The sequence below is a fragment of the Taudactylus pleione genome, unplaced genomic scaffold, assembly GCF_031769625.1.
Source record: "Taudactylus pleione unplaced genomic scaffold, aTauple2 ptg000421l, whole genome shotgun sequence".
Taxonomy (NCBI): Eukaryota; Metazoa; Chordata; class Amphibia; order Anura; family Myobatrachidae; genus Taudactylus; species Taudactylus pleione.
In genome coordinates this window covers 4,836,334-4,848,691 of record NW_028284823.1, presented here as the reverse complement: position 1 = coordinate 4,848,691, position 12,358 = coordinate 4,836,334, and the positions used below count along the sequence as shown (strand labels likewise).

At 40.1% G+C, this 12,358-nt stretch overlaps 1 pseudogene; it reads right to left on the bottom strand.

Annotated features, from left to right (window-relative positions):
- The window catches only part of LOC148506209 (uncharacterized), a 167,200-nt pseudogene that overhangs the window by 60,352 nt on the left and 94,490 nt on the right, over positions 1 to 12,358 (bottom strand).

The following is a 12,358-nucleotide window of genomic DNA, read 5'->3' as shown; positions in this document are numbered from 1 at the left end:
TTACTGAACATCAATGCACCAAATGAACAGAATCATAATTTTTTCCTGTTAATCTCACAATTTTTACTAAAAAGATATACACCAAATCAAATAATAGGTGGAGATTTTAATTGTGTAGGTAAGTTAAGGCTAGATAAATCCAACCTAACAAAAGTAAGGAGTCATCAAAAGAAGGAGAATATTTTAATGATCAAAAACCATCACTCAGTGGTAGACCCATGGAGGCTGTTCAATCCCAATAATATAAAGCATACCTTCTACTCCCACCCTAATAAATCTTTCTCTAGAACAGATTATCTATTGGTGTCAGATCTACTGATTGGCTTATGCATTCGATTATAGCATGAGCAGTTCTATTTGACACAGAAGCATGCATACATCAGTGAGGTGCATGTATGCATCTTAGTGTAAAAATCTTGTTAAGTGTTACTTTAAAAAAAAAGTTGATGTGGGGTCCCCCCCTAAAAGCACAACCAGCCCCAGACTTTTGACAGCCAGTCCTGTTTGTGTAAATACAGGGGAAAAATGTGTAGGATTGCACTGTACTTAGCACAACAAGCACCAGGCTCTGAGCTGATCCTGGTTCTGGAAAAACAGGGAAAAAAATGCATAGGGTTTCACTGTAATTTCCATAAACAGCACCTGGCTCTTTCTAGTGGGTGGGTAATGCCACAGCCAGGGAAACTCTATCACTGGGTTCTCTGGTCAAAGCAATACCCCTGACCACTAGTCAACTCAGTCCAGGGATCCCTGGTGAGTTGGAGACCCCCCCAATACATGGTCCCCCTCCAGGGTACCCCATGCCTAGGCTGAAAATCTGGGGCTATTTCTGGCTAGGCCTAATAGCCTAGTCGGTACTTATAAAGAGAGACTTCATTCTGAGTGCAGACACCCTCTGCCTTCAAGTCCCTTCCTCCTTGCAATCCTGTGGCTGCAGCAACTGCTGTACCCCCTGTGCAGCCATGGCACCCCCTGTACAGCTTTGTGTCACCACACATATGTTTTGCATTTTTTATGAAGGGCTATGACTATGCCTCCCCAGATGAGCCATGCTCCCTTTTCAGTAGGTCGTAGGTCTTGGACACTCTCTACAACTGCCTACTTTGTCCCTGATCCTTGAAGTAGACTGTATACTGCCTACCACATATGATTTCTTAAAAGGGCAGTCTATTCTGAAGCTACCACAAGGAGACTGTATTCTCCAGATCAGGGTTGGATTCATGGGAGAACAAAAGGGGCAGTTGCCCCTGGTACCTCACACACAAAGAGCACTCACATAGGTTCAGTCTGCCGAGAGCAGGTGCCTAGTGGTACCTGTTCCTGGATTGTAATGGGGCTGCTGTGCTGCTTCTGAATGCAGTGGTACCTGTTCCTCGATGGTCATGGGGCTGCTGTGCTGCTGCTTCTGAATGCATAGGGCATACAGAGTGCCAGTAGCTGGCCCAGTGCCTATTTGTCCCTGACTGACTGTTTATTCCTCCTCACTTGCTGCACTCCACTGGTAATGATGACACCATGATACTGACACTTGGGGATGACATGTTTTTATGTCTCATCCACCAAGAATATGACAAGGAACAGGTCAGCAGTGTGCTGGAGCATAGCTTCTTGACAAGGAATGTGAGGAGGACTGTGCCAAAACCAGCCCACCCAATAAGCAGAGGTCAGTGAGTACAACTATAAAGATTAGGAGAAATAAATCATTAAATGTATTATATAAGGGGTGGGGGTGAGGGAAGGGCAAAATAATTGAATATATTAATATTGGGGGCATTGTTTGCATAGTGCTGTAGGGGGCAATTTGAGGCATAATATTATTACTGGGGGAATTGTGTGGAATATTGGGGAAAACTGTGGGAATAATATTGATACTAAAGGCTTTGAGTGGCATAATGGGGGGCTCTGTAGGGCCTAATATTGATATTGGCAGAATTGTGTGGCATACTGGGGGCATTGTGTGGCATAATATTAATGCTTATGAGAATTGTGTGGCATAATGTGGACACTCTGATATATTGGGAGGCACTGTGTAACATACTGGGCACACTATATGGCATAATGTTTATACTGGAGACACACTGACATAATGTGATAATGGTGGTACTGTGTAGCATTATTTACCTTATTAATAGGGGTCCCAACACATCACAGCTCTTTTTAGGATGTTATCAATTTACTAGTACAACTCCTGATGATATGGGTTATCCAGCCCATTTTGCCAATGAAAGATACTGCCAATGTTTCTATTTATCCTTCATCTTTTGACATTTGTCTCTAACTAACATCACATTATCCATTCTGTGTGTGGATACATTACAATATATCATTGTTATAACAAAACTGCTGAATAAAAGAAAATAAACTATTTCAACTTTACTTTCATGTGGGTTTCCAGGTTATTATAAATATCCATAATAAATGCAAAAATGTTGTTACAAATTTGCTGATTTTCTTACATTCCAAAAAAACATAAAATAAATTATGAAAAAGGGAAGCCTGGGCTCTACTACATTTCTGACCTAATCCTTACCTGATCCCTCCTGGATGAAGTATTTTCTATAAGGTATACAAACTATTTATAGTTTTCAGATGAGATTAATCTCACTGAGTGCAAGGATTTTATTGTCTTCACAAAGTCCTGCCATATTACATCTGTACCAACAACAGAATGCCTATTTTTCTCCATAATTCACATGTTTTTGCCAAATGGTACCACCACTTTCTTGAAGAAGAACCAGATATAAACAGCTCAATATCTGGGGGCAAACATAAATTTGGCCAGCACCATCTGTTCCAAGGGGGGTGGGGTGCCTTGCTAGATTGTAACAAGTGTCTTTGAGTTAGGAAAAATGCTGCACCTTCAGCCTTGGTCTATTGCATTATATTACAATATTCTAATTGGAAGAGTAAGAACTATAAAAAAGAGCAAATGTATTTTGTCACAAGTGCATGAGTTTAATATTTTGATCAAGTTCATCATACTGGAGACTGCCGCCTTTCCTCCCCTCTGGTAACCACATCTCACTCCAGAAGTCAAGATTTCTCCTGATCAGCCCTTCACCTTTGGAACAATCTCTCTTATTCCAACAGACTACCCCCCAGCCTGCATTGCTCCAAGCGGGCATTGAAACTCACCTGCTAATAAAAGCATATCTGTCCTCCACTTAACCATGTCACCATGCAGCTTAAATCCCATTACACTGGCTCACTCCTTATGTATTCTGTTTGTTTCTCCCATCCCTTTAGACTGTAAGCTCCATGAGCAGGGCCTTCCTTCCTCCCTCCTCTTCTCATCACTTACTTCTCTTGCAGACCTGCTACACATCCTCCTTGGGCTCTCCTGTCATCTGTTTTTATTTTTTCAGGTGAACTAGACCTAACATTTGTGCCTACACTGACAGCTACAGGTTTTAGCTGATGCTGTACTTTTCATTTGCACACATTCCATCAGTGACTGTATCGAGATTTGTATGCTATTTGAATTGTTCTGTTTTACCCGGTATTGTCCTATAGTTTTGCTCTCTGTATGGCACTATAGAACACTTGCGGTGTTCTATAAATAAAATGTAGTAATAATAATAGGTCATGAAACTACCAGAATCTAATAGGACTTTCCTTCCAATGTAATAGTACACACTTGATGCATTTCTCTTGTTTAGAAAAAGCACCAAAGTTTGACTTACTCAAAAGGGGCATATACTTTCCCCAGTCACAATCCTTTGATATATGGGTTAATTTAAAACCATAAGAGAGCAACAAGAGACAATATTTTCTTATATGAAAGTTATGCTTTGGACTTGATAGCATTATGGGCCTAAAAAGAATCAGTGGGTCTCCAAACCCCATTAGAAATAGAAACACTTATAAAAAGAGCTAAAATGTTCTGTTGTCTTGCTTAAGACAGATTATGCTTTATTGTGCTCATCAGTCAGAGACAGAACAACAAAATCCAACTTCTGGTCTGCTGTGATGTTCTCATGTTCATTAGCCTTCTCAAATACAGCAAAGAATAGCTCATACATCTTTTACAGTTTTGTCTGCACAATTTTGCATACTCATGTAGTATCCCCAAAGTTGCTAGATTATCAACAGCACAGTCTTTATAAAACTTGAAATATTTGGGGTTCAATGAACCATTTACTAATAACAACTTACTTAGTTATAACCTACTCATTTCAAAACCAAGTGAAGAACAGATTTTACTCATTTCAGTTTGATGATCCATAAACGTACAATGTCCATCTGGTTATTGCGAGTTCAACAAAATAAATCTTTATTCAAAATTTCAAATGAGTATTTGCAGTTTTATCATCCATATATCAAAAACAATACATAATATTTGCTTTCCAATGGACAATAATAACCAATATTTATAGAATTGATTTACAAAACAGTATCAAGAATAGAAATCTCTAAAAATATTTTTCTGAACAGTAAATCTAAAACAAAAAATAAGGCATAAAATCAAATAAGTATAAGTATTTTACTTCAAAAGATGAGATACTTGGACTTATTTTATATTTGTATGGTTTATTTTTTAAGTTTTAAATTGTTTATTAGGATAAATATTTTTTGAAATAATAAAAGTACACAGACAATAAATTCAGCTTGTAAACTATGCATAATAGATTAACAGGTAATACATAAGTTACATTCATTTTTCAAATTTACATATATCTATTTAAAGTTGGTTCTACTTTGGCCTATGTAAGTGAAATATCTTTCAAGTAATAACTGTGTACTTTATAGTCTTATGCCTTCTCTATCTAACCCAACTTCTCCCATAAGGTAGTTGCTACAGTAAAGGAAAAAAATATCTATATGTAAAACAATATATAGAGCCTCTTGAACAGTATTTTCAGATATAGAAGTGGCTTGTTATAAATATTATTTTTCTATTAACATTTATTTTTATAGCAGCAATAATATGGGAACAAAACACTGATAAATCGAGACTGGGTAAAAATAGATATACAAAGTGGTATAAAGAACCTGCTCACAAATTTACAATCTATAACTCGGTATGCTTTTAAGAAAAAAAAAAGAATCTTCAAAGCTTCTAGAATAAAAAAATATCCAGGTCAATAGTTAAATTTCTTGTGGATCCTTTGTAACTGTTTTGAACTGGTGTCTTCTCCACTGTCACTATCCCTCTATCACAGGTCAGTATTCATGCATACACTGGATAGATGCTCAACAAATGGAGGTGTCCTAATCTGCCAGGACTGCAAGAAAATAGTAAACATTATATGAAACCTGATATACAGTTGTCAGCAGCAGCTACAGAGGTACATTTATGTCTTCAGTTCTATACATCATGTTTTACTACATTTATAATCTATGTAGACCAAAAACCCCAATCCATATAAAGAAAACTCCAATATATTTATTTTTATGTACTACAGTATTTATGTATTGGAGGTAGGAAGGCCCTGCTTGCAAACTTACAATCTATAGGGAGATACGCATTGATACACAAGGACAGGTGCTATATATTGCATTTTGGTCCAGCCAGAATGCAGAGTTTCTTGGTGGGCTGTATAATCTGGTCACACAGGAATGTTGGCCAAAGATAAGAAGGATATGAAAGAAAGACAATTTGTGAGGTTATATGTGTACTCTGAAAGGAAATGTAATTATATATGGTAGCCATGAAGATTATGTGGGCAGTTCTGGGATCTTACATGGTGTGAATGTATTTATTAAGTTATTAGCATAACACACATATTTCACAGGGCTTTACAGAGAATATTTTGTTCTTCACATAAGGCCCTACCCCAGTGGAGCTTACAATCTATGTTCCCTACCACATACACACACACATACATTTGGGATAAGTTTTTGTTGGAAGCCAATTGACCTACCAGTATGTTTTTAGAGTTTGGTAGGAAACCCATGCAAACATGGGGAGAACATACAAGCTCCACACACTGAAACTTGGCAGGAATTGAACCCAGGACTTCAGTGCTATGAGGCTGTGAAACAAATCATTGTGCATTAGGTATAACCTTCAGAAAATTAAATGTTCTGAAGGTCTTACTACCAAGTAGCAAATGTCAAAAACAAGCATTCGGTCTAACCAATTAAAATAATTGTGAAAAGCCTCCTCTCCTAACCCCCTTTGCTACCTCAAATCCCTATTTGTCCTCTTCTGAACATTTGGACAAAATAACATACTTGAATGCACTCCCTAACTTTAGAGCAAACTTCATGTTCAATGATGATGTTCATACAATGCTACTCACTGTGACAACCACTTGCTTTTGCTGACTACTATGCTAGTCCTTAAAATAGTGCATGAAGTCCCAATATACCTGTAATTTACAGTGGTGATCCTGTGCTTTAGAATTCTGCCATTGCTACAGTACAAATGATAATCAAAATTACAATTAGACGCATGCTCACCTGCACTAGAATGACCAAGCAACTATTTAGCTGAAGGACGAACAGATTAAATTACTTGAGGACCTGGTAATCCTGAACCACCATCCAGACCACCTTCAGTTGAATCAGGACCACCTGCAACAGACAAATCGTCATCCATCACAACCTGAACACATGGCACCGAGAAATATGCAGTCAGAAGAAATAAGAGAAAAATAATGCCCTACGATGGTGTTGATGTGCAGCAGAAGCAGCCCTGGATTATGCCTGGCTAGAGACATAGTAGTTAAAAGTGGATGGCATAGGCCGATAGAATGTTGAAGGCATCAGAAGCCAAGCATGTAGGGCAAAATAAGGGTAGAAGCCACACTGATGGGGAATTATGGGAAGGAGGCACAAGGCATGCTAAAAGAAGGTAAAAGACTGAAGAGTAGGGGGCTTGACTATACAAACAAAAGGAAATACAGGAGGTAGACCAGGTGTGTAGGACAATAACCTTGCAGTGGACTAGCACATGTGCATACCCCAGAAGACCCACATGGAATGAGAATTGAGAGCAGAGCTAAGGAACAGGGCAGAGGCTGCATCCTACTGCACAAGCACAGGGTATGGGGAGTAGTGCTAGACAAAAGCTGGGATGGGGCTCATCAAGAGGGGAAGTGGGGGAGCCCACCACTTCCTGTCAATTCCTAATGGATAAATTGACCCTCTGGCATTGAACTGGTGTATAACTCAGTTGGTTTAAATCAAAGCTGCTGTGTATTCACATTCATTTGCAACAACCAAATAGATCTAAAATACAGAACTGTGCTGCTAAAGGAATCCTCATCAAAAATTTGAACTAATACAATATGTTGCTCCTGATTATAATCATCAAAAAAGATCTGCCAATAATAATGAAGAAATGATTATAGCCATGTTACAATTAATGATAACTGATGCTGATTGGATTGATGTTTTATAGAATAATTTCTCATAATTACTATACATCAGTGCAATTTACTGTGTGCAGTATGTTGCAGAGCCCATAGTGTGTGTCTCACTGTCATTTGGTAGAGTAATACTTGCTGAATTTGGTGCTATGAGAAATATAAATGACCCAGGCCAAATTCCATAGTTATTGGCTGTGATTCCATTTCTTTTGGATCCACTATAACTGGTCTGGCCCTGAATCTTCCTCACTGTCACTTGTCCCACATCATTGGTTAGTAGTCCAGCATGGATCGCTGCTCAGCAAATGGAAGAATCCTAAAGACACCAATAAACTCAATATCATTTATATTTTATTCTGCATTTTGTTTGCCGTTGCTAAAACAAGTTGCTCTATAAAAAGCAAAGTACAGATTTATCTTACATCGGTGTAGACATCAGTTCCCCAAATAGATTTTCCATTCTCAAGGCACCCAGAGGGACATTGGACACTAAGGAATGCAAATATCAATGTAGTTTATGAATTTCCAGAAGGTAACATTCATAACATAAATACTTTCTAAATTGTTTATCTAATTTATTTCAATTTGATAAAACATGATTGCAGCAAAGACTTACTCGGCAACAGATTCTTCTATGTCTCTTGCAGTTGTTGAACAAGAAGCTTGTACTATAAGAGGAAAAGATAACATCAGTCGTCTTATAGAGATGTCAGCAGCAGTTACAAAGGTAGATATTCAGCATAATTTCTAGATATGGTGAAACATTCACTATAGTCATGAGCCATACACTGAAATTGTTGAGGCTGCTCCAGCCATTGTTCTTCTTAGAGCTCCACTGTTTGTCACACAGTCAATAACAGAGGCTAAGGATGATTTTTGAGCAGGAAGACCAAAGAGAAGCAGCAATCTCTGTGATATCATGCAGTTTGTGGCTTCTGGTTGGTCAATCTGTTAACACCATTTAAATATGGTGGACAGAACACCTCCAACAGCTATCTATGAGTGCTAGTCACATTACGCAATTGTACACCATATAGTAATATAATGTAGTGGTCATATATGCTATAGAATATAATGTCAAAATATAACCAGCACTTTAGAAGCAGATAAATAGTACTGCTATCAGTCATCATGATCACTACATACAGTATCTTTGAATTATCAAGAAAAGATACCCCACCCATAGGAGCATCTTTATATGGATCTTTGTCTGATCTTGTTGCCACTATCTCATGATGTCCTTCTTATTCTTCCTTGCTACCATCCCTTCCCTGTCCCCCATTTCTTGTTGTTAGGAATCTAAAATAAACTTTACTCTATACACATTTTTGGTGAACTGGTACAGTACAGTATGTAAATGTGTATGTCTTTAAATGAGCCCCTGTACATTGTAAGTGTAACTTTAGATTTGGTCCCTTTACTGTTAAAATTATTCACCTCCATAATTATACATTTAGTGATTTTTTCTAAGTTGTAAATAATATTGTAGATGTAGATAAAATAAAGGTTAGATATAGGAATCCTTGGAAATATATTACATTCTGTTCTTTATTTTTCTTGAATATAAACAATATAGATTTATAATGTAAGCATTTTATGTAGTGTTAATGCTAGCTCCTGTTGAGATATTTAATTAGAGTACTGCTGTCATCAACTGTCTGAAATTATTGAATTATCATGATCTATTTGAATGATTGAGAAAGTATCTAAAAGGCGCACGGTTAAGACTTCATCATGTTGCGCTTCTAATTAATTTGTGAAAATTTTATCTTGGAAGTGAATGACTTTTCTAAATTGAGAGTAGATTGTAACTGAGATTTGTGCACATATATATATACTCTATTTTTCCAATGCTACCCTTATTCATCAAAGCTAAATAAAATATATATTCTTTGTATTCTCTTTGTGAGCTTCTGCCAGTTAGAGGGGAAGGGTGAATGAACTAAAAGTTGATATTGGCAATTGCAAGAACATCCTTCAAAGTAATGACCATACTGTCAGTTTCTGAATTGTAGAACAATGGTTGGTAGTCTATGGCTCTCCAGGTGATATTGATCTGCAAGTACCAATGTATCCTGCAGGCAGCTTTTTGGGATGTGTCATGCTCATTTCAGTTGTTTTGAGAATGTCAACACTATTTGTATTGGAGACCTGTATTATTATCCAAGCTGAGTGTCCTATTATGCTGTTCAGCCTTTTAAACCTTAAAGTTTCATTTTTAAATAAGCAAAGTAGAGAATGGTGGCTACAGTTAGGTGTGGACATGGGGAGTGGAAACTGCTTCAGGTGCTGCACAAGATAATTTTATCTGGCTTAGTGATTGTGGACATTTTCTAAAATATAGTGAATGTGATACAGGAGTCTACATTAAATATTACCATGTACCTCCATATATTGCAAAAGTATAGAAACTGAATGTGCATTTTCCATACTATGTACACTAAATAATATTTTTTTTACTGTATATGATTCTTACCACAGAACACATGCTAAATATTCACTTTATAAACCTCAATCAGTATAAATGTTTGCAGGTAATCAGACAACTAGGTATATTTTCAATATATATTCAGCTATTTTCTAGAGAACCAATGCAGTGCTAATTTACGTAAAAAAAAAGTTTGAAGCATAACATAAAGCAATCAGGGCCTGATTCAGAGCTGAACGCTCTGACCAGAGCGCTCGCTCTGAATCAGGGCCCTCCTCCCTAAAAATGGAGCGGCCTCTTGGATGCTCATATAGCTGTGGGTTACCACCCACAGCTATGCGAGCATCCATGATGATGGTCGCGATGGTCTAGACCATCGCGACCATCGGGCTTGCGACAAGACCCTGCGGTAGGGTCTCGGTGCCTGCAAGCCCTGGAGTGATTTTGGCTCTATCAGAGCCAAAATCACTCCCACTGACATCACTAGTGATGTCAGTGGGGCTGGAATCAGACGGTAGGCATTCCCATGGGAACACCTCCGTCTGGCAGCCACGCCCCCGGCACGCCCACCAAAGGGGGCGTGCTGTCACTCACCATTGACAGCACATCCCCTTTGGTGCGAGACCCCGAGCGACGAATTCCTCGTCGCTCGCCGGGTCTCGCGCATGCGCACGACGGAGCTCCCTCCGTCGTGCACATGCGCATTCGGCTACCATCGACCCGCTTGCGAGCATCCGCTCGTGAGCGGGTCTGCATCAGGCCCTCAGTGTAGTAGCAGCAAGACACAGAAAAAACCCTTAGCGCTAACCAGTCAGAGACTCAAAATCAATGCAGCAGTACGTATAGAGGTGATTGCCAACCTCACTAAAGAAAAATTAAAAATAAAGTTTATGTACTGCACTCTGATGTTACTGTTGGGACAAAGAACAACACAACCGCATAATCTGTCAATAACCAGTTTAATAGTCTAAATTACACAGTACGAATTAGTACTATGCATACACATATAGGAGAACACAAATTGGGCCTCCGCTAAATTACATAACACATTTCACAATATCTAATTAAGAATAACACAGTAAAAAAGAGACATATGAGGAGTTGATCAGGCTCCAAAAGGTCTCCAATAACGCTGATGGCAAGAAATAACAACAAGATAAATGAAAAGCCTATTAGGCTATGACATATAATATACTGATAATACCATTTAAAAAGGCATATTAACTGGACCTCTCTCTATTTGTAATGGGACTTAGGGCCTGATTCAGACCCACTCGCAAGCGGCTGTCCACTGCAAGTGGGTCGATGTTGTGCACTGCGCATGCGCACGACGGCGGGAGCTCCATTGTGTGCATGCGGCAGACGCGACGAGCGAAGGACTTTCCTTCGCTCGTTGTGTCTGATCAAAGGGGGCGTGCTGTCGATGTTGATTGACAGCACGCCCCCTTTGGTGGGTGTGCCGGGGGCGTGCCTCCCTGACGAGGGCGTTCCCAAGGGAACGCCTACCGTCAGAAGCCGGCCCACTGACATCACTAGTGATGTCAGTGGGAGTGATTTTGGCTCTGATAGAGCCAAAATCACTCCGGGCCTTGCAGTTGAAAAACTCAACCGCAGGCTCCGGCACGCAGTGGCGATGGTCGCGATGGTCAAGACCATCACGGCCATCAAACTGCACGCTCGTATAGGCTGTGGGTGGTGACCCACAGCTATACAAGCGTCCAGGAGGATGCTCCATAATTATGGAGGGTGGCCCTCATTCAGAGCGTGCTATTATTTATAGTTTTTTTTATTTGTGTTGTGCCTTAACCTGTAAGACCTTCTTATGTTTGGTGATGAGAACACGTGTTTAATTATGTCCCTTGTGTACCAGTCAGTTATTACCCTGGTGGATCCTGACCCGGGTAGTCATTGCTTTTCCATGTAATCTTAGGTATGCCTCTGGGGTGTGTCTAATGGGTCTTGTTATTAATATTTCACTGTTAGTGTGTTTGTCTTATTGCTTTGTTGTTGCCTTTGGTTTCCAAGGAGACCACGCAGGGCTCCGTGATGAGCACATCCTGCCCTGGGTTACCATGGGGAATCAATACGAAATACCACCGGTTCGATTCCCGGCAGCACCTTGCCGACAAAAGCAGAGTTCCCGGCAGCGGAAGCCCGACAGCACTGGAAATTATGATCATCACTAAGGTAAGTATAAACTAACCCAACCTAACCCCCTAACCCTAACCCTCCTTAGCGGTGCCTATCCCTAACCTCCCCCCAAGTGCCTAACCCTAATCCCCCCTCTAAGTGCCTAACCCTAAACCCCCTCATCCCCGCTGCCTAAACCTAAGTCCCCTGGGGGGGTGCCTAACCCTAATTCCCCCCCGGGGGTGCCTAACCCTAACCCTCCCTCCCCCTAGCCTAGCCCTATCCCTCCCGAGGGGGTACCTAACCCTATGTCCCCCCCGGGTGCCCTAAACCTAACCCTCCATGGCTGTCCGCTCGCAGCACCCGGCATCCCTTCGATCGGGATGCCGGGCGCCGGTCTCCCAGCATCAGGGAAATGACAGGCGTCTAGATATAGACGCCGGTCATTTATCCCACGTTGGGATAAAGCAGTCGGGAAGCCGCC